This window comes from Haemaphysalis longicornis, unplaced genomic scaffold (genome assembly GCF_048455015.1).
Source record: "Haemaphysalis longicornis isolate Haplotype H1 unplaced genomic scaffold, Haemaphysalis longicornis Haplotype H1 scaffold_8, whole genome shotgun sequence".
In the NCBI taxonomy this organism is placed as follows: domain Eukaryota; kingdom Metazoa; phylum Arthropoda; class Arachnida; order Ixodida; family Ixodidae; genus Haemaphysalis; species Haemaphysalis longicornis.
Genome location: NW_027526445.1, coordinates 16,366,486 through 16,390,729, shown reverse-complemented (window position 1 = coordinate 16,390,729; position 24,244 = coordinate 16,366,486).

Here is a 24,244-nt window from a genome sequence, read left to right as displayed (position 1 = left end):
ATGTGCTATGCCACCCGTATCGTTCACTCCTAATGGAATTGTGTGCCTAATCAAAAAATTAAAACTTTCCTCCTCTTCCGGGATTAACGAAATCCACTCCAAGTTCCTTAAGAATACAAAATATATTTGTGCATCTTTTTTATGCTGGCTCTTCTCACAGTCACTTTTAACAGAACATCTACCAGAGGACTGGAAGAATGGGAAGGTCGTTCCAATTTTCAAATCAGGTAACAAAAACTCGCCCATGAACTATCGTCCCATATCCCTTACCAGCGTGCCCTGTAAAATCATGGAACACGTCATTTATACGCATATCATAAACTTTCTTGATTGAAACAGCTTTTTCATCCAGCACAACATGGGTTCCGCAGAGGTTTCTGTTGTGAAACGCAACTGGCCTTATTTGTTCATGATTTGCATACTAACCTGGACTGTAACTCCCAAACAGATGCCGTATTCTTAGATTTTGCCAAAGCGTTCGACAAAGTACCCCATTATCGACTGTTAATAAAACTTTCCCAGTTAAATCTTCACCCTAAAATATTAAATTGGATCATAGAATTCCTTACAAACCGCTCCCAGTCTGTGAATATCAACCACCGTACCTCTAATCCTCTTCCAGTAACCTCCGGAGTACCCCAGGGTTCGGTTCTTGGGCCCCTCTTATTCCTTATATACATAAATGACTTGCCTTCAAACGTAACCTGTAAAACCCGCCTGTTCGCTGATGACTGCGTTATATATGGCACTGTTACTGACATTTCAAAACAGTCATCCCTACAAGCCAACCTAAACTGCCTCCAGGAATGGTGCGAGCGCTGGCTCATGGAACTTAACCCCAGTAAATGTAAAGTCGTTTCATTCCAACGCCGCCGCATGCCGCTGGTGTATCCGTACACAATTAATGCCATCCCCTTAGATAATGTTCAGTCATATAAGTATTTGGGCGTCACTCTTTGTAGCGATCTCTCATGGAACATACACGTTACTAACATCATTTCATCTGCAAACAAAACACTGGGTTTCCTTAAACGCCATCTACGCCTCGCTCCACAACACGTAAAATTACAAGCATACAAATCCATTGTTCGACCGAAACTAGAATACGCATCGCCGATTTGGGACCCTCGACAATCTTATCTTACACATGTCATCGAATCCCTTCAAAACCGGGCCGCTAGATTTATTCACTGTTCATACTCTTCCACCATCAGCGTATCTGGATTGAAAGCAAAATCTGGTTTACCGGATCTAGAATTTCGCCGTCGTATTGCAAGCCTGTCTTTGTTCCACAAAATGTTTCATAGTCCCTTGCATGCCCCACCTTATATCGTTCCCGCAACACGCATATCTCACCGCACGAGCCATTTGCTTCAAGTTGCTCGGCCACGTTCCCGGACTTTACTTTTTCTGCCTCGTTTTTTCCGCGTATCGCGCCAGATTGGAACAGCCTTCCCAGTGAAATCGCAACCATTACCTGCCCATCATCCTTCATAGAAAACATCAATAAGCATTTTCTTTGTTAAATCTTTGGCTTCTATGTTTGTCATTATAATTACCCACCCCTTATGTAATACCCCCTTGCGGGTCTTTAAGGAAATAAAATGAAATGAAAAATGAAAAGAAAGTTCACCTCGGTTAAGAATTTCAATATTCAGGAGGGTCGACGACACAGTCAACAGCGTTTGCCGGCAAATATCAAATATAAATATACAGTGCCTTTTGATAGTGCCTTGAAATTTGTGAGTGCAACGTGAGTGCCGGCGAAATGAATTCTGTGGTGTTTGGCTTGCAATTATGTATCTTTGTGCGTAATGTTTAGAGAAGCATCCAATAAGATCTAGAACGTTAGCGATCTAAGAACATTGTAAATATACTAACGATAGGTGACATACTATTATCATCTAGTAAGGTAGTTTGGGCGGAATAAAAGAGACTGAAAATCCAGCTTCAGTTCTAAGTTAAACAAGGCCGGTAAGCGTGGCCATCCGACAGCAGTAATGCACGCCAAAACTACATATCCGAGGGTATACTTTGCAAAATTTCGAAGAAGGACACCATGAGGCGCTAGGTATTACCACCAAAGTAACCGGACCCAATCCTACTTGATCTCTATAAAATGTTGCTTCGTGTCGGGGTAGTTTCTCAAGATTTCCCTTTGTGGCCTCCCTTCCTGGATTAAAACTATGTTGGTGTTTTTGTTATGCTTTTGGTACTTTGAAAATCTCAAACATGTTAAGAATAGTTAATATTCTTTTGTAATGGCTAATGGCTAAATGGCAATGGCTAAAGTAAAAACGCAGTATACCGTAGTTATGGGGGACTTCAATGCTAAAGTAGGCAAGAATCAGGCTGCAGAAAAGGCAGTTGGGAACTATGGTCTGGGCTGTAGAAATAGCAGGGGGGACCTACTAGTTGAGTTTGCAGAACGGAATAACCTACGCATAACGAATACCTTCTTCTGTAAACGGGAGAGTCGGAAGTGGACCTGGAGGAGCCCGAAAGGGGAGCACAAAAATGAAATAGACTTCATATTATGCGATAACCCTTGCGTCGTGCAGGATGTGGAAGTGCTCGAAAGGGTAAGGTGTAGTGACCACCGTATGGTAAGATCTCGAATTAGGCTAGATTTGAGGAGGGACCGCAACAAGCTAGTACGTAAGAAGCCGATAAATGAGCTAACAGTAAGACGTAAAGTAGAAGAATTGAGGATCGCGCTGTAGAACCGATATTCCGCCCTTAACGAGGAAGCCGAGCTTACGACACAGGAAGCCAGCGACAACCTTGCACGCATTCTCATGGAGTGTGCAGTAGAATTCGGGGGCACTAGGGCTAGACAGGATACTGGCAAACTTTTTCAGGAGACGAAAGATCTACTCAGGAAACGGCAAACCGTGAGAATCTCTACCGCAGCCGACAAAATAGAACTAGCCGAGCTCTCAAAATTAATCAATAAGCGTAAGACAGCTGACATACGGAAGTATAATATGGAGAGGATCAAATACGCTGTAAAGAACGGAGGTAGCCTGAAAGCAGTGAAGAGACGTCTTGGCGTGGGGAAAAATCAGATCTCTGCACTTAAGGATAAGCAAGGCAATGTCATCACAAATAGAGATAAAATAGTCACAGTGGCCGAGGAGTTCTATAGGGATCTGTACAGTAGCCGGGACATACAGGATAATGCCGAACGAGACAGTAGCTCAGAGGAGATAGACATCCCACCAGTAACGACCGAAGAAATAAGGAAGGCTTTGAAAGAAATGAAAGGTGGCAAAGCCCCTGGTGAGAATCAGATAGCAGCAGACCTCTTTAAGGATGGAGGAGAAATTATACTTGAAAAACTGGCAGACCTGTATACGCAATGCCTAATGGCCGCAATGATACTGGAATCTTGGAAGAACGCTAACATCATCCTACTCCATAAGAAAGGCGACATGAAGGACTTGAAAAATTACAGGCCGATCAGCTTACTGTCAGTCATCTACAAGGTATTTACCAAGGTAATCGCTAACCGAATCTCTGCAACCTTATATTTCAGTCAACCTAAAGAACAAGCAGGATTCCGTAAAGGTTATTCAACAATGGAACACATTCACACGATCAATCAGGTGATAGAGAAGTGCGCTGAGTATACTGAACCCCTATATACGACCTTCATAGATTATGAGAAAGCGTTTGACTCGGTCGAAACCCTAGCAGTCATTCAGGCATTACGGAACCAGGGGGTAGATGAACATTATGTAAGAATACTAGAGGATATCTATAATGGGTCTACAGCTACCATCATCCTCCATAGGGAGAGCAGTAAAATACCTATAAGGAAGGGTGTCAGACAAGCAGACACAATCTCTCCAATGTTATTCACAGCATGCTTACAAGAAGTATTCAGAACGTTGGATTGGGAACAGGTGGGAGTAAGGTTTAATGGAGAATACCTCAGTAACCTCAGATTTGCGGAGGACGTTGCCTTGCTAAGTAACTCAGGGGACGAATTGCAAAGCATGCTTTCCGCACTGGGCGAACAGAGTAGAACCGTGGGCCTGAAAATTAATATACAGAAAACTAAAGTAATGATCAATAACTTCAGGACAGCACAGCAGTTTGAGATAGGTGGCGAGGCAGTGGAATTGGTAAGCGAATATATCTACTTAGGCCAAGTTGTGACCCCAGATCCCAGCCATGAGGCAGAGATAGTAAAAAGGATCAGAATGGGGTGGGAGCATATGGCAGACATTCTCAGATATTGAATAGCAGCCTACCATTGTCGCTGAAAAAGAAAGTGTATGACAGCTGCATCTTACCGGTACTCACCTACGGGGCAGAAACTTGGAGGCTCACTAAGAGGGTTCAACTTAAATTGAGAACGACTCAGCGGGCAATGGAGCGGAAAATGATAGGTGTAACATTAAGGGCAAGAAGAGAGCGGAGTGGGTCAGGGAGCAAACTGGTGTTAAAGACATATTAGTAGAAATTAAGAAGAAGAAATGGACGTGGACAGGGCATGTAATGCGAAGGCAAGATAACCGCTGGTCATTAAGGGTAACAGAGTGGATCCCTAGAGAAGGCAAGCGTTGCAGGGTGCGGCAGAAAGTTAGATGGGCAGATGAGATCAAGAAGTTTGCGGGGATAAGTTGGTCACAGTTGGCACAGGACCGAGGTAATTGGAGAATAATGGGAGAGGCCTTTGCCCTCCAGTGGGCGTAGATAGGCTGGTGATGATGATGATGATGATGATGTAATAATATATATCCATGCTCCTTCTTAGGGTCTATGGTTACGGCTTCGTCGCCTGCAGCTTTCCATCTTTTCATGCTATAAGTTTCTTTTCTATTTCCTTTTCAATACTCGGAAAAGATCGCACGCCATGCTTGTAGGATCGGTAAAGAAAAGCGATAAATCTGCTATACGAAAGAGCGTACGACTAGGTGATACCATCTCACCAGAATTGTTCACAGCATGTCTGGAGAGTGTATTAAGGAGGATTGATTTGGAAAACGTAGGCTTACGGTTAAATGGGAAATACTTCAGCTATTTAAGGTTAGCAGGCGGCATACTCTTGCTGTGTGAATCTGCTGAACAACTTCCCAAAATGATTGAGGAACTAGAATCTGAGAGAATCCCCGTGGGTTTAAAGATAAAAATGAATAAAACTATATAAGGAAAAACAAACCTGCTGAACACCGCGATTTTACAATAGGGGGCGAAACACTGGAACAAGTACAAAGATATTACTACATTGGCCAGATGGCTAGTGCTCGACCAAACAGCAAGAAAAAGCAGGCACAGAATGGAACTGAGATAACGTTCATTTGGCAAGCACTCTCAAGTAATCGAAATTAAGACACCCCAATCCCTCAAAAAAGGTATTTAAATAATGCGTCCTTGCGTTATAGCGTTAATGCGTCCTTGCGTTATTTTAACATATAGTTAAAAGATAACCTGTAAAAAAATTAGTTTGCAGATGACTGTACCATTTAAAGGACAATGAAATTGCACAAGATTTCTACTTCTTGAACAAATTCCTGAATAGAATTTCGAAATCACGCTCCGACTGCCAAAGAAAAGTCAATGTAAAAAAACAGATAGCATGACAGTCATTGGAAAAAAACCTTCAGACTTCTGCTACACCACAAAATCGGAGCCTTGACTAACATACAGATGCATACGTACCAACGATAACATTACCATCAGGCCTGAGGTGCGACGAGCATACAGATCTCAAAAATTTTTATTTTATACAATTTTATTTTCTTCACGGTTCGCACCATTGTCAAGTAAACTCCTAGAATATATATCCCTTGTTAGGCCAATACCCTATTACCAAAAATATAATCTGGTTTTTATACCCAAAATAGAATTTCGAAAAGAAAATCAGTACAAATGAAGGCCATACGATTTATTCCTTAAAACATTGAACCTGAAAACTATGCTAGTAACATCCTAGCTATTTGTAGAATGCTTACCCTAGAACCACAAGAGAAACAGGCACGCCCAAAATATGTTTTGAACTTCTGCTTATATATTAAATACCTGATATTTCAAAGTACAATTTTTTCACCCAAATACGAGCTACCCAGCACAAAAATGCAAAAAGCTCAGAGGTCCATAAATTAAAAAAATTATGTATTCAGATTTTTTTCGGTTTCAATATCTTTGAATGGAAATACTAAATACTTTCACCACTAACTCAGACCCCCTTTCTTCTTTAAAATAAACAACAAAAAAAGCTTCCTAACGTGTACAAATTTCCAATGGTATTATGAGATCACGCAAGCCACCATGAACTTGTTCTTTGTGTAAATACGTGTGAGTGTGCAGTGTGAAACATTTATATTTCATTCTTTACATCATGATGGTTAGCATGTACTTGTATTGGATTGACATATTTGTGGTTTAAATTGCTGTTGCGTAAAGTGCAATTTTCTGTCACAACTTTATTTTACCTTGAGGTCAATGGTTGACATGTTAAGCGTTGTTTGTACTGGTACAGGTACCGTCATAAGTAATGAGAGCACATGAGCTATGGACAAACTGTATAGGAGCGCCGTGTAACTGCACCGGATGTAAACAAAAGGAGCAGAACACGCGTGTGCACCTGGCGATGGTGATCTGTCATCCATACTTTTCGAACTTCTTTTTGATTGTGGGTTCGAGCAAAATATTGGCAGCATACTGGTCTCAGTGATAGCTGCGATAGCAGGCCCACCTAAAAATATTGGAAAACAAAAATTGACACTTCCGATTCCTGCGATTCTGACGCTTCTGCACCCGCTCGCGTGCACTGAAAGTGTATGAGCGGCGCTGCCGGATACCGCTTCCGCTGTCAGCGCCGTCGATGACACAAGTATGATCTGCATAAGTTGCTCCAAGCTGCGTTAAAAGAAGAGGGTTGAGAAGTATAGATGGGATATCACCGTTGGCAGGCGCACGTGCCTGTTGTGCACTTTTCGTTTAGCGCAGGTGCAACTACATGGCGCTCCTATGTGGTTCGGCCGCAGCTCCGGTGCTGCAGTAACATCTAACGGAACCTGTACGTTATGCCCACATGGTAGAGTCTCTTCACAAATTGGCACTATTGTTTATAAAAAAATATTAAAAAGGCAATGCACTATTCGTTCATCAGGCAAACTGCGGAAGCAGGCCACCACTTTAAATATGGAACGCTGGAAGTTCCCTGTAGTTTTGTTTACACCCTTTTCCGATTACGCCTTTCCTCCGCCGTTATAATGCCGGAAACCGCTCGTTACTAATCGTGAAATATTTAAAAAACCCTAATTGCATCTAGTTTCAGAAGACCGCTATATACTGCGTTGGGAAACAAAAGTCCGAGAAGCGCTAACAACGTCAACGCGAAAGTGAATATGAATAATGACATCGAGGTGGAATCGTAGTAGTGGTTACGAGTAAAAACAGCATACGATTTTGCAAAAGTTCCAGCGGGAGGGCAGGCACCTAGCTTTGGATCGTGCGCTTTTCTCTTCTTAAATTCTTCGCTCACCTAACATCTCGATCGAAGTACTAGGTGGGCTAACACTACGGATACCCATGCCTTGCTCCGAAGTTTACGCCTTGTGGACATACCAGGACCGCCCTTTGCCATGTCATCTTCCGGGACAGCCGTATTCAAAATTTGCCAGCAAAGACGATCTCGTATCCCGAAGGAGACCTAGAAACATTCTCAGGAAGCAATTAGAAGAGTTCCAGAACAGCTAACACATTACGCGCTCGTTAGCGCATACAACCGCTTTGATGTCCCTGCTCAGTTTGCAAATGGCATATTTCTATTCTGGAGTGAAATAGCGCTAAGCTGGTTTGAAAATCACGAGTACAAGCTTACTAATTGTGACCGCTTCTTCAAAGAAATGTCCGAATGTTTCGCCGACTTCGTCAAAAAAAAAGCGATAAACAGACACTGCAGCATAAACAGCACATGCCTGTCAAGCCATGCACAATCTGTGTCCAAGAAATAGGGATCCTTTTCGGAATGCTCAATCCGCAAATATCGGAGGAAGACCGTTTTGATAACGCATTGAAATGAAGAAAAGACGTCTGTCGCTTATTGAAAGTTAAATAAACGCAGGAGTCAGTAGCGCCATCATTCGCCAAGCTTTACATTTGAAGCATTCTTGATCCACCGCTTTACGCAAATATTGATTGATACCCTGTCGACCAGTGTAACTGCTGTCGACAGGGTAGACAAGAGCTAACTGTATGACGTGGCAGATTACACCCCACATCGTAAACAAAGAACTCGTGTAACTCAATACATACCGGACAAACGTGCACCGCAGCCGTAAGCGTGATGACTACTTATTAGAAGAGGTGAACCCCAGAGGTCGGTGGAATAACTCAAGAGTCCACTCACTCAGACTCATTTGGACTCAAACTCACACGTGAGATGGAGTTTCAATGAGTGCGAGGCTAGTGCAGCAGGCTGAGTATGAGCTTGATTGAGATTGAAGCCGACCGAGTTTGAGTACCACTGAGACCTAGTGAGTTCTGAGTCCATTTGGAGATTTCAGTACATTTTGAGTTTAGTACAATTTGAGTCTTGAGTACATTTTTAGTACTGAGTACATTTTGAGTTTCGGAGCCTTTAGTGTTTTGAGTACGTTTTGACTTTGAGTACATTTTGAGTACTGAGCACACTTTGAGTTTGAGTACATTTTGAGTACTGAGTAAATTGTTTTGAGTACATTTGGAGATACAGTGCATATTGAGTTTGAGAACATTTTTAGTTTTGAGTACATTTTGAGTTTGAGTACATTTTGAGTACTGATTTAGGGTAAATTTTGCGTTAGGGTACATTTTAGTTCTGAGTGCAAATGAGTATCCTGGGAGGGAGATATGATGAGCGGTTTGATTTCATGTGCCGATTTAGGCCCGCAATTCAGGTTAGCTGCCGATACGGCAGCATTCACGATGCGCATGATCGGTATGTGGGGAGAAGAAGGTGTCTGATTTAGTGGCTGGGCTTGTAAATATTAATCGACTGGTGAGGTCAAAAAAGGGGTTATGGCACTTTTTCCTTTAGATGGATCCTCAAAGAAGGAGGGAGAGTGTGCTATGAAGCACATGGCGGTGCTTTCTTGCTGGCTTTCCTGTAGATTCTGTTAGCGGTTTGATTTGCTAGGAATAAAAAGGAAGGGGTGAGCACCGCGCGAAAGGGGCGGCAGATGTCCCCTGCAGTGTTTCAAATCAGTTTTCGACTGAACTGACTGGGCGACGCCCATTTAGATAGAATATATACAGCAATATGAGATAGATAGTGTAAAAATTCAAACAGACGTCGCTAAGGCATTTAAGTTGTTAGAACAAGATTCCGATTAACGGAATCACGCGAGGTAAATTAATAAAATGCTTCCGGTGTATCGTCATCAGACAGTCATAATAAGTCATTCATTGGTTTCAAATTCAAAATGGTGCCACGAGGCAGTGTTTGGAATCATATTCAAGGTCCAGATCAGGGGAATCACGCAGGATAAAAATGCGTTATCTTTATAATTTGACCTAGTCATGGCTACCCATAAATTCGTTAAAGATTCAAATTCAGAGCAACATAATGTGTGGGGTCTGAAATAAAGGTCTCAATCAGGAGAATCACGTCGGACAAATGCAGAAATTCTTTGTGATTATTATCATTAGACATAGTCATATTAGGCCATAAATTGGGGTAAAATTCAAAATGATGCCACCGAAATGGGCGAGGAACAAAATTTAACGTTGCTGTGAGGGAACTCACATGGGACAAAAATGCCATACGGCTACATTTAGAGATAATCATGGTTAGTCATTGTTTGGGTTAACATTCCGATGTATGCGACTAGGGTGTGTCAGGTATCAAACTCATGGTCTCGATTACAGGAATCTCATGGGACAAATAAAAAAGGGCTTTGTGGTTATAGGGATGAGATGGTCACGGCGAGTATTACATTGGGGTAAAATTCGAATTGACCTCATTCGGGCGTGACGGCCTTAAATATGCGATCTTGATGAGGAAAATCACCTGAGACAAATAAAAAGGGATTCGTTGTTCTAACAATGGGAGAGTCATGGTGAGTCATTGATTGGGTTAAAAATCAAGGTGAGGCCGCTAAAGCAAATGTGGTATCAAATTCAAGGTTTCCGATAGGGAATTAAGTAGGACATATAAATAATGCGTCCTGCTTACAGTAATAAGGGTCATGGTTAGCAGATTTAATACAATTCCAAATGACCCTACTACGGTGAATGGGGTATCATAATTATTGTCTCGGTGAGGGCAATCACGTGGAAAAAATATAAAAATGCTTTCTGGTTACAGGTATGAGATAGTGGTGGTGAGTCATACATTGAGTGAAAATTTAGAGATACGCCAATGGGGCTTGTAGGGTATCAAGGTTAAAGTCTGGATGACGGCAATCGCGTGGAATAATTAAAGGTGTCATCATTATATCATCACGACATATTCATAGATAGTCAATGAATGATTGGGTTAAAATTCAAAGTAATTCCGAAAGGTCGTGTAGGGTATCTCGGTAAGGCAAGGTGGATCGGATGCAACCCTCGAAAATCATGGCACTGAATAATGACGAGTTAAGTAAAAAAAGTTTTATTCAGTGCCCCATAGATACAATGGCACACGTTAATTGTTGGCCGGCCTTCTTGAAAGCGTGGTTGGTTCAACACATTGCAGCACTCAACATCCATCAACAAGCCTTCATTCCCATGAAACAACTGACGAACTACTCGGCTGATATTCCTCTAGTGTTTACGCTAAGAAGTAAGTGGGTTGGCGCAACCAGATAATGCCTTCGATCGCGCACGCGATAGTGCAAATTTCCAAGCATGGTTTGCTGCGGTCGGTGCGCGAAAGTGTTGACATTTTTTACGCACTCACATACCTCATTCTGAGCTGGTTGTTAACAAGGCTATGAACTACTCCACCACTCTGGAGGTCGTGGAGGTACATGCTCATAAAAGTAAAATAAACACTATTTCACGCTGCCAAACAAGGGAACTTAATTGATACACCAAGATTTCACGGCGTTTTGCTTGCTTAGAAGAACTTGAGCGTTTCAGTACTGAGTACGGATTACTGATTACATGTCGAGTTTCAGTACATTGTTAGTTTTGAGTGCATATTGAAGTAAAGTACATTTTCAGTTTTTAGTGCATTTTTAGTTTGAGTACTTTTTGAGTTCTGAGTACATTTTGAGTATGAGTACATTTTGAGTTTGAGAAAGTTTTGAGGTAAATACATTTTGAGTACTGAGTACATTTTGAGTGGGATTACATTTTGAGTTATTAGTACATTTTGTGTTTGAGTACATTTTGATCCTGAGTACATTTTGAGTTGGAGTACATTATGAGTTTTGAATACATTTTGAGCTTGAGTACATTTTGAGTACTGAGTACATTTTGAGTTTGAGTACATTTTGAGCATAGGTCAGCCAACTAACTCATGAGTGCACTCACACCCCCTCATTGCTCACGAGTGAGCGGTCAGTGACCCTTACCGTCGTTTTGGCCTGGTGTGTACTAGTGCGAGTGATTGCGAGCGCCCCTAACGGTGAGCCCCGTTAACCACTCACGAGTGCGAGTTCCACTCGCGGCGAGCCACGCTCAGCACTCGCGATTTCAAGCGCCACTCGCGGCGAGTGGAACTGGCCACTCGTGAGCGCGAGTTCAATGGCGGCAAGACATGTAAAGCACTCGCGAGTGCGAAAACCACTCACGGTGAACCCCACTACCACTCGCGAGTGCGAGTTCCATCGCTTTGAGCCCCACTCACCACTTGCGAATACGAGTTGCACTTGCGGTGAGCCGCGCTCACAATTCATAAGTGGCAAGTGAACGCGTGGTTCCGCCGGGATGCGCGAGGCTTATCGCGGTGAGCATCACTCGCTGCTGGCGTTCGCCGCAGGAGCTGCTTGCTGTGATAATTGCTCCTGCCAATATCCACTTGGCTCACAGCCACTAGTTAATGGAACGACTGCCTTTAGCTTCGGGAATATGCGGCTTCTCCCCTTTATAATTAGGGAACCGTGGAATGAACTCTACAGTGACCTGTGATTTACGAATGCGATTTGGATGGGTATCTGACGCCATAATGCACTGATACTCTCACGGTCATGACTCGTTTAGGGGGTGTTGTGCGCACTGTCGACGAATGATATTTCTGGCTCGCAGCGTCTTTGTGTTGGAATTAGTGTCGGTAACGTCGTAACAACAAAGCTATTGCACTTCACTACCGCTGAGCGCTGCGATGGAGGCATTCGGAAGCACCGTGGTCTAGTGCCCTAGTACTTGGTGTACATAATTTTCCGGCTTGCTGCAGCTGTCAAAAGGCCGGCTGTTCTGAAGTGCAAATTGTAAGTGCCGGTATTCGTTTCCAAAGTTAGTGCAGATTTTCACGGATTCGCGTATCAGGATGGGGAAATGGTTCGGATGAGCGAGTTGCGTGTTGTGCAAGCAGTAGCTCGTTTTCGAGGCCTTGGCTCATTAACCGTATCAGTGTTTGCCATTACTTATTACAGCGGCGCTTTGTTATGATGCTCGCTTTCACGCGGACTTGGCGCCACACATCCTTCTAAGGCAGTTACTGTGCGTGCATTGAGGCATGTGATTTGCTGCTGTCCGGGTGTGTGACACACCTGAAAACTTCACCGCTGCTGTTTTATTGCAAACTTCACCAAAACATTTACGTTTCGTTATGTTGTGTGAATGTAGCGTTGACTCATATATGCCGATGTGCGTACCTTTCGCAAGCAAACTAAGGAAGTTCGCCTTAGCATCCCCTCACATACTATTTGTCATGATGACTCGTCGACTGCAGCCCTTCGTTCGGTTCGCTGCCTTCTCTGAAGTTTGTGTATCCGTTCGTGCCAATTCACAAGAATCCTACGTTATGTCGGACACCTCATTTGCCTTACTGAATCGCGAAGTTCGAATTAATACTGTTGTGTGGATTTTGTGAAATATCTATGTCATATCTTCAGATCGCGAAAGGTAAGATATACTCGCTGTTCGCGTTGCTCTGTTGTCATCGACCGTCATTTACCATTAAGCTTGTGAATTTGCCTGCTCAAGTTGAAATTGCGACCTGGGCTGCCACATTTTGCTTTTTTCATTCTTTCCGTACATGGTCGCCAACCAGCTAGTTATGAAGGCAAATTGCTTCTCCTGCTTTTTTTTGTATTTTGTGTTGCGGTCAGCCCAAACACTCTACTCCCCGTCATGCTTGCTGCGCTTATTCGCTGAAAAGGGCTTCGCAGTCTAGTGTTTTTCATATTTTGTGCCCCGTATGTAAATCGTAGTCCACATGCCGATGGCGCACAGACTAGCGGAGAGGTACTGTGACCACTGTGTGGTGTGGCGAATAGCACGCGTTCTCGGCACTCGATTGGTGGAATTTGTGAGTGGGTGAGCGCATGAATTAATGAGTGCGTGCGTGCGTGTGCGTGTTCACGTGAGTGCGTCTGCGTGCGTGCATGCGTGCGTGCGCGTGAGTTCGTATGTGTGTGGGCGCGTGCGCGTGTTCAAGTGCCTTGATGTGTGTGCGCGTGCATGTGCAAGTGTGATCGTGGGCGCGTGTATGTGTTTGTCTGTGTTTAGTGCGTGTTCGTGCTTGTGTGCGTGCGTGTGCGTACGTGCGCGTGTGTGTGCCCGATGACTTATTCTCCCTGTTATTTCAATGACTTATTCTCCCTGTAATTACTAACTTTCGACGTGAACTTGTCTAGGTGCCCGGAATGGGCGCATGACGCTGTAGTTTGGATTAAGCCGCGGTTTTGATCTGTGGCAGGTTGGCGCCCTTTAGAAAGGGTGACGAGGAGGCAGGTGGGCGCCAGGCAACTCGTCTCCATGAGGACGCCCGCGCGTAAGACAGGCAGTGCCGATTCGACGCGACCACGCGGCGCCGCGTCTCTCCCTCGCCTTGTCTCTGCCAAGCGCTCCAATGGCCTTCCTCCACCGTGCTTGCCGTTTTTATTTTTTTCGTAGCGGTGTTTTGCTGGACACTCTCGCTCTGCGCCCTTTTCACATGGGATTGCTAGTGAAATAAACTGTTTGGAGGGTTGTTCAGAGCGAATTGACTGCGCAATTTTAGCGGCTCGGATAGCGCGCTCCGGTATATAAATATTTGGCCCTGCAATCCGGTATTTTGACAAATGACAACACCTTTACTAAGCTTTTCTTCAGAACTGGACTATTCCTTTTATGTTTGCCACAGCTGTCAATTATTTCAGTGTTTATTTTAAATGCCGAGCATTTCTTTACTCACATGTAGCGTCCGCCGTCCGTCCGCCACAGCTCAGCGCGCGGGTTCGACCTCTCCTCCTTACTCCTCCTCACCCGCATCACGCTACCCTCCTCACTCTCAACAACAGGTCCGCACACCTCCCCCTACACTATACAACAAAAAATAACAGTTATCAGCGCCTGGTTTCGATCCCACGACCCTGTGGGCGGAACCCGAGGTACATGGGGCCCTTCCCACTGCGCCACAAAAGCGAAACAGAATCAAAGGGCACGAACGTGCCTTATATCCTTGACTCATTCAAACTACGTCAAGAAGCTGCGGATACACTGCAGCAGTTGCATCGATCTAGTCTTCACCAGTTGCTGCTATGCACGACCACTGCTTAACCCCTTTACAGTACACTTTAGCGACCACGAAACCGTCGTTCTCAGCGTCCGATACAACGACAACAGCAACAAATAAATAACTAATGACTTACAACAACCTACTCCTTGCCTTCACTTCTTGCGTCACAAAAAAAACGAAAAATTGGGCCCATCTCTCCACGAGGGGGGACTCGAGTCGCAAAATCACGAAAGTAATAATAATAATTAATAGTAATAAGCAATAGTAGTTAACACATTCAATAACACCCCACCACCACTCCCCAAACACTAACGTTAAGGCAATACACCCACCCCCTACACGACGCATTTACTCGAGTCCCCCCTCGTTGGGACATGGGCCCATTTTGTTTTGTACAATCTGAATGAAATAGCATAGACAATATTAAAAGTTATGATAAATGGCTTCAGGCAAATCTGCGAGAATTTGTTCATTTCCTAAAAGAGTCCAGCGACGATTACCGCTTTGAAAGCGACATATCAAGGCATGTGCTTATATTCCCCGAATACATAATTAGGAAAAAGTGAGACCCCATTCCTGTCAAAGGTAACTTTTAGCTCAAATGAGTTAGCATTTCATGCCCGAAAATATTTGTACTGCCGATAGCGAAAACAACGAATGCCGCTCGTAACAAAATCGCCGCATTAGCACTTGTAAAAATCGCGACGTACTTTCACGTCAACACAATCAAAGTACAGAAAAATGAAATCACGGCCTCTTGATTACCACGCGAGATAGGACGTGACAGATAGAGCGTGACGCATCTTTCGTTGACGAAATATCTACACAACCCATAAGAGCTTCTAAACTTTCTAGATGAATGATGGCTGTCTGACCCACCTTGAACGTATTTAATATCTTTATTTCTGACGGCTATGCAGTTTCATTGAAAGTAGGGCTTTCCAGAGAAAAGAGGTAAAAACATATACAAAACTTGAGCACATACACATAAATATACAGACGGAAAATTATCCGGAACGCAAAATTATTGCCTTCAAAACTCACCCCGTTTATTTACCTACTTATTTATTTACAGTGTTCGTAAATGCCCTCGTGAAAGCGTATTTTACATAATGAGGTCACATGCGAAACAACGCTCAAGTTACGCTAACAGCCTAATGCAGAATGATAACAAAAAATTGGGACAGCTTCGCACTAGTGGCGCGAAGGCTGGGAAAACAGCGAAGCTTGTGGCCCCATCAAGCTTATTTTTGGGTTCGGCTAAGTATATGCCTGGTTGTGAAGACTCGGCCAAGTTTTTTGCGTGGTTATGCTTCGAAACAAGGTCAAGAGCAATGAACCCTTGGTCAATATTGTACCTACAATGCATGTGAGCCCGTAACTCCGGATCTTCTGCTACTCGCTGACGTTTAGCCGCCACTTCACCGGCGCGATATTCGGGATTGGGCCAAAGTCGTCGCTTCCGTTATGAAGTAACCGCGCAAGCGGCTTTCGCGCCGCGCTTCCTCTCCTTCGGGAATGACACTCCGATTCGGTCAACCTATCTCGCCCCTCGTTGGAGGCCAGGCTTTTTGAACCTAACACGGATTCCCGAACTTGCTGCTGAAAGTTCTTCATGACTGGCAGGCGCGGACAGTGTTTTCCAAGGTAGAGCGGTGTCGGCGGGAACGATAACGTTATTTCCCGGCGATGTTTTTCTTCGCATGTTCGCAGGCTCAACCGCCAGCCTAAACAGCACTCGCTGTTGAAAAATTCAAATGCCCATTCGTATAACGACAAAATCGGTTGAAACGCAAAGCTTTTAATGCGTAGGCTTTGATAGCGGCGGTTCAGCCACTTTTCTCTTCACCCACGATTATCATCATCATAGTCAATTATAGTTAGCTTTCCTGCAGTGCGTTTTCGCGTACGGAAATTTCAAATGAATCTACCACCAAACTTGGTAAATTATATTAATAATGTAATAATGGTTGGTAATAAAATTGCAGTACAGAGTAAAATATGAAATAAACCGTTCACAAATTCAAACACGTAGAGCATGTACAAAAAAGAAAAACACTGCACAAGCAACTTTAATCGTGGCACAGATGAAACTACAAGTTTCCACTACACGTTTTCTAAAAAAAACGGTTACTGAAGAGGTGAAAACTAAGTAGTTGAAATCCGTAAAGAGACGAACAGCTTTAAAAAAAAAGAAACATTGAAAAAATAAAGTAGTTTAATTCAGCGGCCGCATGGTTGTAACTTATTTTCTTTACGTCGTTCAGCAGTACAAATAGTGGAAATGTAAAGGTTTAATATATCACAAGCACGGCCGAATTTCGACTAACATTTTCTTGTTCTGTAGCTATGGCACAGCTGCAGGCCTAAAATTATCGGCCAGTTTCCTACACACTAACGATGTTACGCTATAGAATAATTTCTTTAAAACGAGATATATGCACTGAAAACTTCCACCTAAAATCGTCCGTAAAAATGGGGGACAGCAACACTTCGTGTTCGTGGAGGAATAATTCAGCTTGAAGTTTCAGGTAGAGAGAGTGGTCTTGCATAAGTCGTAAGGGCGTCAGCCTGTACTTCTGGAAGCCGTCGCGGCATGAATGAGCAACATGCGTACTTCCCGTTTAAAAACAGGAAACGACGTTATTTCCTGTTGTTGATACAACTATATGCTTTTTTTTACGTTGAAATGTGCATATTATCTGAAATACAATAAAGGCGATGTTCTTATTTTCCTAACCCACCATGCCACCGTTTTCCGCACTGAAAAGGGCTGTATTGTAATTACGCAGGCTTGGAAACTAGAACACCTGTTTGGAATGGAGCTTATGATATCTTAACTTTTCGTGTCTACTGGTAAGGTGGCTGTTGAAACTCGCAGTTTCATTGTTTTTGAGAACAGTACGCCATGTAAAAGAGTGTGCCCACAATAAAACTTTAAGAGACACATCGGCATATAATGTAGACATCTGATGTTTGTGGAGCGTACGATACAAATGCTGCCCACTGAGAACACTTTCATTTCAATCGCACAATACAAGCCAATATGAAAGTGGCTAAGGCGTTGTGCTGCTGAGCACGATGTCGCCGGTTCATTTCCCGGTCGGGGCGGAGCCGGTTGCGGAACTGGATGCAGTACATGAATTGCACTACAAAAGACATGTTGGTTTAGAATTTGCGATCGAGCAATTAGCATTCAGCACATCAAAACATTGAAGTACTCGAGATTTATTTTAATGGAATAACATAGAGCTGTCTGTTTCCCTCCCGCGTTGTAGGCCTTTTAGTGTCGCTACCACACGCCCAATCCGATGGAACACGGAGGACACCTTAAAGTTCTCATTGCAATGGGCCGGTGGACGGACACTTTAACCCTTTCGCCAGCACAGCGGACATGTCGTGAGTGACGGCATAAAGAAGATATCTGTGCGTGACCACCTTCCAACTAGTCCCAGCTCGTACCTGAAAATCTGCAACCAGTTATGTGCTTGTGCTTAGGAGCTACAGGCACCGAAATAATTGTCGCTCTGAAAGCCGGTTAAGCTGAACAATAAATAGTGGCCCACGTCGACGCTGCTGTTCATCCGGGAGAGATTTTCAGCTACGCGGCGAGCTAGAACGTGGAGCAGAAATGGCGGCGGAAGGGGTTTCTGCTGTTTTCGCATCTTTTGCGCTTTTGTCCCGGCAGACGCTTCTTCGATTCCCGCTATTCTTCCTCCGACTGAAGGACACGCGTATTTCCATAGGGAGATAAAACCTGGAAGTTCTCCAGCTTTATTCTAGCTAGTGGACAAATAGGTTGCTTTCTGTCCCGCGTCGTAAGCATCCCGGTGTCTGTGTAATACACCAACCCAAGCCGCATTCAGTACAGCTGACAGGTCGAATTGAGGTGCGAGTATTCCACGTTTTAATTGCCCGCCAGCACAATGCACATGTCAGCTTTAGTGCATGATAACTAGCTGTGCATGCACGCCTCCCTTCTTTCACACCAACCAGTGCACGTATAACCCGGCAACCGGTGATGGCCGCGTGCTTAGGCGTAAAATACACGGGCGAAAATATCGCGTGGAAAGCTTCTCAGGCTCAGAAATTATCGGCTCACGTTGCCGTTCAAAGCCGGCAAGTTGCTCGGGTAACGCCTGATAAGGGCGCGACCGCTTTTATCAGCCAAATGTGGGGCTTGTGAAAAAAAAAAATCGGTCGTGGCGAGGGGAATAACATTTTTGAAAGCGGTCTCAGCTGTGGCGAGGAGAAGTATAGTTGGTTTCGCAATATTGTTGGCCGCGTTTTAGGTTTTATAGTACACAAAATTAGCGAGATCACACGATCCAAGGGGACAGCAAAAACGCAGCTATCACCGTATTTATTACAAGTACAATATTTGCATGGACATCATGAGGGTCATTAAGATGCCTCAATTAGAAGCTTCAAGGATGGACTACACATGCCAGCGCACAAACCTCTCAGGCAATCTGTCGTTGCACTGGAATATTGAGAGTGCAGCCCAATGTTTGAAAATTGTTGTTTTGCAAATATAACAGATCAACTACACGCGAACCTTCGGAAGTATATCACATATGAAGCGATCAGAGCGCATACGTCAACTCATGCTCAGTTATTCTGACCGCGCTTGAAATAGACCCAATGAAACCCAGCTTACAGAGTCGACACATGAAACGAAAAGGCGCCAAGTACGCGGGTTCGATTCCCGGACCCGATGGCAGCTTTTCTGGTGAAGGCGAAAAGCAAGAACGCCTGCTTTCTGGAGATTTAGGCACCCGTTAAATATCCCCACGTGGTAAAAGATATTTCGGAGCCCTCCGCTACGGCGCGCCTCATACCTTGCGTAGTTTCGGTGTGTTAAATAATATAATAAATCAAAAGCGTCATGCAAAGAATACACTGCTACTTAAAAATTAATCAAAGAAAAAGTGCATTTTACCAGCTTATGATGCTTTGCCGCCTGCCACCTGTGAGTTATAGAGAAAAGTTTTCCCACACTTGCCTCTCCCCTCAGTTTATTTGTATCTTGTAACACTTCCGACGTGTTTGGTCTTCATGGAAATATTGTACTTGTAATAAACCAATATACAGTAGCGCTCACACTGTCCACTTCGTGTGTTTACAAAACGGAAGTTAAATTCATTTTCATGTATTGAGGACCTTATAATCGGTCTAGCAAAGTACCAGAGGCCACTGACTGGAGTCTGCCGATAAAGGTGAAAGACTGTCGCCATAGAGAAATATTTTTTAGCTGTTGAGCTTATCAGCTGCATTGACGCTTTGGGAGTTTACGGGTTACTCCTTTTCAGCGTGTTCTTTTAAAAGTTAGACTGTTGTTGCTGGCCGTAATGTGTCGCTGTGCGGCGTCATCAAAAAAACTTCATAGTGCACGAAGAAGCGTCTCAAGAGGAGCGCCCGGCGTCGTACTAGCTTGCGCATGGTGCTTGCAAAAAAGAAAAAACAAGACAACAGTTCACGTATGTCTGCGCCTCAAGGGGAGAGCACGAGGCACCTCGCGCTACACACGCCCAGATCGCAAAATTGGTTTCACCTGCGGGCAAAACGACACGGACCCGCCAGTCATGCGAGTGAGTGCGAGTTGTGAGAGCGCGAGTAGTGGGCACAAGTAGTGAGGGTGGGTGCTAGTGAGTGCGTTAAAATAAATAATTTTTTTTGAGTGGGTGTGAGTGAGTGGCATCCAGTTTTGCAGAGCTATAATTTTGACTATGAGTACATTTTGAGTTTTGAGTACATTTTAAGTACCCAGAACATTTTGCGTTTGAGTACATTTTTAGTACTGTGTACATTTTGAGTTTTGAGCCCGAGTGAGTTCTGAGTTTTGAGCCCGAGTGAGTTGGAGTTTGGTGCTCACTGAGAGTTTGAGTATGAGTGGGTGCAGACCTGCTTCTCAACATTGAGTCTGAATTAAAGTGAGAGATCACTAGAAAAATTCAGTGAGTTTGAGTGAGCCGCTAACTTTGCCGATGTATGGTCATGGGCGTGTAACTGCTACCTTGGCATCAAGACAGCTGGAACCGAGACGCTCACCGGCTTTTCGCTGATTAATATAGTTAGGAGATGAGGGGCTCGTTGAGGATACAGAGAAAGATAGGTCGGCAGTGTACAACAACAAAGGACGCAAAGGGCTGTTGTTAGGCTTTTTTTTCTATGGTAATAGAAGTTCAATTTTTTAAATATACGTAAGAAAGAAAGAAAGAAAGAAAAACACGCGCCCACAGTGGAACCGGAACCGAAGATTTCCAATTTGATCTCGAATGCCTTATCTTTTCGGTTATCTGGGCGACGGTGTTCTACTACACTTTATGGGGTATTTATATTTATTGAACGCTATCTCACGCTTGAGGGTGGTAGCCTGCGCCACTCTCACTACACGGGGAGAAGGGGGACCTTTTTTAAGTGCGAATGCACTTCTTAAGCGAGCCTGAATCGTCCGCCGCCGTCCGCATAGCAACAGCTGCGGGTGCGCGCGCTCCTCGTCTTCCTTGGCAATGGGGGGAGATGGGCGCGCGCTGCCTGGCCGCTGACATGGCACATACCCACGTGGGGGATTGGCCAGGAATCTCCTCGTCTTCCTTGGCAACGGGGGGACATGGGCGCGCGCTGCCTGGCCGCTGACATGGCACATACCCACGTGGGGGATTGGCCAGGAATCGGGCGTGAGAAGGGCTTATGCACCCGCTTAAAGGAGTACTGACACGAAATTTCAAAGCTGAGATCCGCTCTAGCAATCAAGTACAACGACAACACAAATAGGTGTCTGTGAATAAATGCATATTTCTTTTTTGTAGCTGTGTGTGTGTGTGTGATCTCTCTTTCGCGAACATTACCGAACCGCGCAAATTCAACTCGTGCATTCGCACTTTCACATTCTTCTCCTCCGGGAAATGCGGGGAATTTTTTTATACCACGGTTTGTGACTGGAATGTCCACAGCCTGTCTTGAGTGGGTAACTGGCGGAACGCAATTTTTATGCTACCTTCACTTCAATGCTCCCTCAACCGAGACCCTAGTCTGGCTTTTTGCAAAGTAATATATTTAGGAAATGAGGGGCTTGTTGAGGAAATACCAAAAGATAAGTCGGCAGTCTACCACGCAAAAGGAAGCAGAGGAGTGTTATTAGGCTCTTTTTCTTACTATTGTTAGTGAAGTTAACCTTTTAAATATACACAAGAAAGAAAGAAAGATGAAAGAAAGAAAGAAAGAAAGAATGAAACTCTCTTGAACTTTACGGAAGCTCGATTCTCGGTGCCCGTTCTCTGAGGAAGAAATCATAAGCCACTGGCCTTCACCGTCATTTATACACAAGGCCACAAAAGCGCTCATGTGCTAACTAAAAACAACCAACTTGCACAGCAGACTGTTGCGAAAAAGTATGATGAAATTTATCGAGTAAAGCGTTGTGGCGTTGGCCCCACCTCTTTAGGCTGTCTCTACCTTCGCCTTCTTTTACGGTTTTTCATCTTTTTTTGCCATTGTCCCCCTTCCCCACGTGTAGGATAGCAAACTACGCCACAGCCTTGTGGTCATCCCTGCTTTTCTTTTACCTGTATTCCTTCCGTCTATGAAAAGCTCAAAATTAGTAGTGGGACAAAAAATGCTAAAAAACGTTTCTCTGATAATATTGGTTTTTCCTTGGCATAGAAAACTGCAGTAAACTGTGCCACAACGAGGAATCGGAAAGCTGAAGAAGTGTTGCGACCTCACTTATGATGACATACAATTTGGGGAGGGGGACTAGGTGGCAGAATGCTGCTACAATCCGTCCTCCATTACAATGAGGCACTTGTGCTTGGACCATGAGGCAGCAGCGCTGACATATTAAAAGAAGACCCTTGAAACTATTCAAGCAGACTTCAGAAAAGCAGCTCCCACTGCTGCAGTTGCGCAGCAAGCAGTTCACACGTTTTTTAAGTGCGAATGCACTTCTTAAGCGACCCTGAACCTGCGTCCACCGGCGATGTCCGCATAGCATACCCACGTGGGGGATTAGCCAGGAATCTCCTCCTCTTCCTTGGCAACGGGGGAGATGGGCGCGCGCTGCCTGTCCGCTGACATGGCACATACCCACGTGGGGGATTGGCCAGGAATCGGGCGTGAGAAGGGCTAATGCACCCGCTTAAAGGAGTACTGACACGAAATTTCAAAGCTGAGATCCGCTCTAGCAATCAAGTACAACGGCAACACAAATAGGTGTCTGTGAATAAATGCATCTTTCTTTCTTTGTAGTTGTGTGTGTGTGTGTGATCTCTCTTTCGCGAACATTACCCAACCGCGCAAATTCAACTCGTGCATTCGCACTTTCACATTCTTCCCCTCGGGGAAATGCGGGAAATTTTTTTTCAGCTGGAATCAAAACCCCATGCTTTCAGATACTAGGTGCAAGCAGGCCCATCAGGGGTTTTAGGTCCCAGCTGGAAAAACTACTATTGAAGTCCCCCACGTTCAGACTACCATGCTCCACGACCTCGCATTGCGGAATGACTCCGAGCTTTACTTCAGCAGTTGTTGTGGGTAGGACACGATAACTGCAAACGGTTAGTCTTTACCTTCTGCATCAGGTAGCGTACCTTCATAGCGGCGGGCTTGTCAATATTGGCTCGAAGAGCTAGGTACATAAATAATGAAACAGGAAATACCGATGATAACAACAGTGGCCCAGACTGAAATTAAGAAGTGGCCTTTTAAAGCTCCTAATGGTGCTCATATCTTTGTTTTTTCAAGACAAACATAAATGTAAGTGTGAATAGTTTTTTTTTACTTTCCAATGGTACTGAAGGTTATTGTTTGTCATTTTTATTTGTCCATCTTGTCTTGTATAATAAAAAAGGATGAGGCTGTACTGAGTAAAAGAACCAGCTGTTCTGACAGGGTAGTTAAAAACAAGACTGTCAGATTTCCAACCGGTTTGTTGTTACTTCTCAGGAACGTCGTTGAAAGTTCAAAGTACAATAAAAAGAACAGTTCTTTGTGCTTATCAACCCACATTAACAGATGAGATATCACTAACTGAACCTGTGTAACGACGGTGATTCTATAGGTGTTAACCCGAACTTTTTGGTTTTTAAAGTGAAACCAGAGTAAACATTATTTTATGGTCGAACGAGAAATATTGAATGAGTTTCCAGACAGTGAGAATTTTTGCAATACATTACACATAACTATTCGTAACAAACTCCTTTCGCTGTAGCACTGCAAAAGAAATCTGTAAATTTATATCAAGAGGTTAGTCGTATTGAGAAGAGTCAAAGAAACCTCAGCGAAAATAAACAAGCACGCTACCACGCACCCGCACGCTGAAACAGATACTTATATCTATTCCTCTTTGCTTTTCCTTTGCTTTCCTTGGCTTTCTTGGCTGCTAGTCTCATTTCCGTCGCAACGCAACTGGTTCCCCTTTTCCCATGCTAATTCACTACAGGCGTAGCGAGGGTCTCTGCTCTGGCATCCTTGGTGCGATAGTTAGCTTGAGAAGGTTCATCGCTGGTCGACCGCTCTCGACTTGTCGTAGACGCTGTAGTCACAGCCCCGGCATAAAAAGAAGGTTCCTTCACCTGAATCACGCGAGTGGCGCTCGCTACCACCCCAAGCGCATGAAATAGACTTCCTAAAATAAATAGCAGAAACGTGGAGCGG